Source organism: Chlorocebus sabaeus, chromosome 1, assembly GCF_047675955.1.
Source record: "Chlorocebus sabaeus isolate Y175 chromosome 1, mChlSab1.0.hap1, whole genome shotgun sequence".
Lineage (NCBI taxonomy): Eukaryota > Metazoa > Chordata > Mammalia > Primates > Cercopithecidae > Chlorocebus > Chlorocebus sabaeus.
The window spans coordinates 28,358,422-28,364,546 of NC_132904.1; positions in this window are offsets into that span (position 1 = coordinate 28,358,422).

The window sequence follows — 6,125 nt, forward strand, 5'->3', positions numbered from 1 at the left end:
TTTGCGTAGAAAAAGCCTGAAGCAAATATACTAAACTTTTTCTTGGCTTATTTTCCTTTGTGCTTGCTTATATTTTTTACATTTTCTACAATAAATGTGTACTTTTATCAGAGAATTAAATGTTGCCACAAAACATTCAATCTCCACGCCCCCAGCTCAAAAAAGGAAATGATATTTAAAAACTTCCTGGTCAGATTTCTATTAAAAGCATTGGCTGTGCATTAGGTACAAAGAGGAGTCATTTCCTGCCTTGGTGATACTATTTTTTTCTACTAACTCAAGTCTTTAAAAAAAAAAATTTTTTTTGTTTTGCCTAATATCAGTTTTTAGCAAGCTTCCCATCTGTAAAATGAGTTGGACTAGATGTTTCTACAGTCCCCTCCAGCCATAACATTCTGTCTCAAATTAAGTTCCAAGCACCAGAACACTGACAATACTTACTAAAGTATTTTGCCAGTAGAAAATGTCTTTAACTTATTCTTTGCTGACACTGATACTTACCTCTAATTTAGTGTCTGTCGGCTGGGTCACATCTTAAATAAAATGAGCAATTTTAACCCCCAACATTTGGCATTTTGTCATAAACCAGCCAGTTATATTATGCTGGTCATTCATCGTGACTACAAAGTAAGAGTCAAGCTATCATTCCAAATAAAACTTTTGACTTCAATCAGAATTAAGCCTTAACCTGGAAAGTTGGTTTCTTCCTTATATTTTCCCAGTCTCCTACTCTATTCTTAAACATGCTAGTTTCACTCAGTTGGGTGTACAAGCCTTTGGGCTTTATGTTGTATGTTACTAACCATCTTTTAACATACTTACCTTTGGGCATCATTCTGGGACATTGCTAAATTAAAAAGAAATTGTTTCCTCTTTTTCCGGAGATGTCTAACCTAGGGATTTTTTTGCGTTTTTCATTTGTTTGTTTGTTTTGAGACAGTCTTGCTCTGACACTCAGGCTGGAGTGCAGTGGCGCGACCACGGCTCACTGCAACCTCTGCCTCCCGGCTTCAAGAGATTCTTCTGCCTCAGCCTCCCAAGTAGCTGGGATTACAGGCACCTGCCATCATGCCCAGCTAATGTTTTTGTATTTTTAGTAGAGACAGAGTTTCACCATATTGGCCAGGCTGGTCTGGAACTCCTGACCTCAGATGATCCGCCCGCCTCAGCCTCCTGAAGTGCTGAGATTACAGGCATGAGCCACCGTGCCCAGCATCCAACCCAATGCTGGATGAAACTTGCTGTATGTCATACATTTTGCTATTGGCAAACAAGTCTGAATGTTGATTTGAAGTTTGGTAGTTTGTTACTATCTATTGGCAGCAAAGATTGTTTATTGGTATACTACAATGTGATTTAACTTTTATTTTGGGGATAAAGAGTAGAAAAAAGTGAAACAGAATGAAGGCAGGTGTTTTTTATCCTAATGATGGACTAATACAGAGATATTGGACTATCTCTAGCAATTAATTTTTGTGACCCTTGTAAAATTATACAGGTCACAGTATAATTCTCCATTACTGTTTTTATACCAGTAAGTCTTAGACAAACTAACAGCATGCTTATGAATTATGTGTACAATTAGAATACATTCTTTTTACAGAGGAACAATTGCTTGGATGTACTAACACTGTTCTCTTCTAGGCTTGCTTCAAGGTCTACTCATTATTTTATACAAAATACCATTAGGCTGGGCACAGTGCCTCACACCTGTAATCCTAGCACTTCGGGAGGTGGAGGCTGGCGGATTGCTTGAGGCCAGGAGTGCAAGACCAGCCTGGCCAAAATGGTGAAGTCCCATCTCTGTAAAAATACAGAAAGTAGCCGGGTGTCATGATGCATGCCTGTTATCCCAGCTACTTGGGAGGCTGAAGCACGGGAATCGCTTGAACCCGGGAAGCAGAGGTTGCAGTGAGCCGAGATCACGCCACTGCACTCCAGCCTGGGTGACGGAGTGCAACACTGTCTCACAAGACACAACCAAAACATCAGATTCCGTTTGTGATGCCTAGTTGCTTAGAACCTAAGCAGTGCAATGCCTTAAGGAATTGAAAAAGGAGCAATAAGTAGTCATTTATATTTTTATTTTGAAGTGTGCTTTTTCTAAACTCCCAGATTGACATGACGGACTGTAAGTTAGTTTCTCCATTTCTATCCTTGTGCCTGTAGAGTGTACTTGGCACTTACAAATTCCCAGTATCCAGAAAGATGATCTGATGAAATCAAATTGGATGGATCTTGGCAGACTGTGACAGTCAATTACAGCCTTCACTTTCAGTCAAAAACAGACACTTGCAAGGAGATGCCTGGTGGTTTCACTGAATGTCACTTGTGTCTGTAATATTTTAAAGCTTTTTCCCCACAGGAAATGCGGGTTACAAAATCCTGAAAAATCATTCTAGGTGGGAAAAACATTTTAGGAAATGAGAGATGTGGTGCTGCTTTTCCTCTCTGAGCGCTTTCTCAGCAGGACGCTAGCCCTGCCTTTAAGATGGGGAAGTTGGGGCATGTGCCTGTCTCTGCTCTTGATTTCTGCAGCTCTGAAGGCAGGTGCGGTCCCACTCGGACAGTCGCCCAAGCAGCAGTGACCATAGTTCTAAGCAAGAGTTGACCTAGGAGAAGGTAAACTCTGTGGGATGGGGATGTGTTCTGGTTGCTGCTGAATCCCCTCTTCTTACCACAGTGCCTGGCACGTCGCACACACTCATATATGTAATAATGAACATTTATTGAAAGCAGCAGTTGAAGCCAACCAATTTCTGGTACCTTGGTTGTCATGTAAATTTTAGATGGTAAGGCATAGATGTTACTCTTTTTGCTTTTTTTTCTTCAGCACTTTGTGAAATTTCCCAAACACGCAGAAATGTTGAAAGACTTGTATAGTGAACATATACCACCTAGAATCTGCAGGAATATTATGTTACATTTACTTTATCACTTGATAGATGTTACTTTTAATGAGACTTCAAGTTTGGTGTCTCTAAAAACATTCTAAAATAATTGAACTTTAATCAATTTGTCTTAAGTTCTTTGGGGGGCCTTGTGACATTTGCTTTGTAACTAGAATGTAGCCCTCACTTTAAGCTAATTTTAAACTTTGTAAATTTGTTATGCTGAATTTTAGGTTTTTTTTGTTTTTGTTTTGTTTTGTTTTGTTTGCCTGAAGGGGTTTTTGTTTTTGTTTTTGTTTTGTAATGGATTTATTTGAAGGTCTTTGATAAATTGTGCAGAATATTCTCGTGTTATTTTTGCACTTGATAAGTTATCTAATTTCTGTGGTGAGAATGTAATTTGTGGCCTATTTTGCTTATACAAGCTTCCAGAATTATGTTCTCAGAGGGATGAAGAGGTATAATTTAGCATATAGATCACGAAATTAGCAGCTGAGACAAATTTTCTCCTCACTGACCATGGACCAGTCAGTTTTGTCTTCGTGTCCTTTTCCCTGTAAAGTGGAAACTAGAATTTGATATTTAGATATTAAATAATGGGTAACATTCATTAATGTGTGGATCTTTTAAGAAAGGCACTGTGAATCCAGGGAACATCTCATAATTGTATACACTGTATGACAAGCTGTGGAATGAAATCCGACTTTTGAAAACTGAAACACATCCAATGGTCTTATGACAAAGCCTGCTGTTCCTCAGAACTTGCTATTGCCATGGAATTTGTAAGCAGTTATCCTAATCCATCTGGACTCTGAAAATACGTCCTTTACGAGAGGCAGGGAATGCAAAGATAAGGGTGGGGAAACACTAATCATGAAAAGAATGAAAATCAGTGTTCAGTTTTAAGAGCAGGTTGTATTGAAGGAAGGGATTAAAGGAATTATCCAGATTCAGGGCAGCACGTCTTCCACCGCTCCCAGCACCATCAGCATGCACAGAACGCATAAAACGAGCCCTGCTCCTAATGGCAATGAAATCTCAGATGGCCTCCGTCAGGTCAGTACAACTGAATTGCCAGGCTGACTTAAGATTGAAGGAGGACTCCATTTTAGTAAGTAGGTAAGTGTGATCTTTCTAAACCCAGGTTATGAATGCGGATTCACATTTATCTCACAAAGGCACCTGGAGTTTTCACTTCATGTCATGTCTCAGTACTGGTTGCAAGGTATGACCAAAACTGTTCCCTGAATGGCACCTTTTGAATATTAATTTAGAAGAAAACATGCCAGACTGACATACTTACCCCCTGCCCACTTATTACTTCCTTACCAGCCCTGTGTACTGCACTGAGGTATTTACAAGAAAGCATTCTTCATTAAAATGAAATATATATATTAAAATATAAAATATAAGGGATAGTCCAGGGGTGTGTGTGTGTGTGTTTGTTTTTGAGATGGAGTCTCACTCTGTCACCCAGGCTGGAGTGCAGTGGCGCGATCTCGGCTCACTGCAAGCTGCATCTCCTGGGTTCACGCCATTCTGCCTCAGCCTCCCGAGTAGCTGGGACTACAGATGCCCATCACCATGCCCAGCTATTTTTTTTTTTTTAATTTTTAGTAGAGATGGGGTTTCACCGTGTTAGCCAGGATGGTCTCGGTCTCCTGACATCATGATCCACCCACCTCGGCCTCCCAAAGTGCATGGATTACAGGTGTGAGCCACCACACCAGGCCCAGGTGGTTTTTAATAAAATAACTATACTTTGATTTTTGCTTCATAGTTGTTCTATTTGGGGCACTGTGTAACTATATTGGAAGAGAACAATTTAAGGCACTAGTTTTCACTTGAAATAACTAGTACTAAGATGGCTGAATAGGAACAGCTCCAGTCTCCAGCTCCCAGCGCGACCAACACAGAAAACAGGTGATTTCTGCATTATCAACTGAGGTACTGGGTTCATCTCACTGGGGAGTGCCAGACAATTGGTGCTGGTCAGCTGTTGCAGCCCGACCAGCCAGAGCTGAAGCAGGGCGAGGCATTGCCTCACCTGGGAATCCCAAGGGGGAAGGGAATCCCTTTTCCTAGCCAGGGGAACTGAGACACACAACACCTGGAAAATCAGGTAACTCCCACCCCAATACTGCGCTTTAAGCAAACGGGCACACCAGGAGATTATATCCCACACCTGGCCGGGAGGGTCCCACGCCCACAGAGCCTTCCTCATTGCTAGCACAGCAGTCTGCGATCTAACCGCAAGGCAGCAGCGAGGCTGGGGGAGGGGCGCCCACCATTGCTGAGGCTTAAGTAGGTAAACAAAGCCCTGGGAAGATGGAACTGGGTGGAGCTCACAGCAGTTCAAGGAGACCTGCCAGTCTCTGTAGACTCCACCTCTGGGGACAGGGCACAGCTAAACAACAACAACAACAACAAAAAGCAGCAGAAACCTCTGCAGACGCAAGCGACTCTGACAGCTTTGAAGAGAGCAGTGGATCTCCTAACACAGAGGTTGAGATCTGAGAACGGACAGACTGCCTGCTTAAGTGGGTCCCTGACCCCTGAGTAGCCTAACTGGGAGACATCCTCCACTGGGGCAGACCAACACCCCACACCTCACACGGTGGAGTACACCCCTGAGAGGAAGCTTCCAAAGCAAGAATCAGACAGGTACACTTGCTGTTCAGCAATATTCTATCTTCTGCAGCCTCTGCTGCTGATACCCAGGCAAACAGGGTCTGGAGTGGACCTCAAGCAATCTCCAACAGACCTACAGCTGAGGGTCCTGACTGTTAGAAGGAAAACTAACAAACAGGAAGGACACCCACACCAAAACCCCATCAGTACGTCACCATCATCAAAGACCAGAGGCAGATAAAACCACAAAGATGGGGAAAAAGCAGGGCAGAAAAGCTGGAAATTCAGAAAATAAGAGCGCATCTCCCCCTCCAAAGGAACGCAGCTCATCGCCAGCAACAGATCAAAGCTGGACGGAGAAGGACTTTGACGAGATGAGAGAAGAAGGCTTCAGTCCATCAAACTTCTCAGAGCTAAAGGAGGAATTACGTACCCAGCGCAAAGAAACTAAAAATCTTGAAAAAAGAGTGGAAGAATTGATAACCAGAATAATTAATGCAGAGAAGGCCATAAACGAACGGGCAGAGATGAAAACCATGACACGAGAAATACGTGACAAATGCACAAGCTTCAGTAACCGACTCGATCAACTGGAAGAAAGAG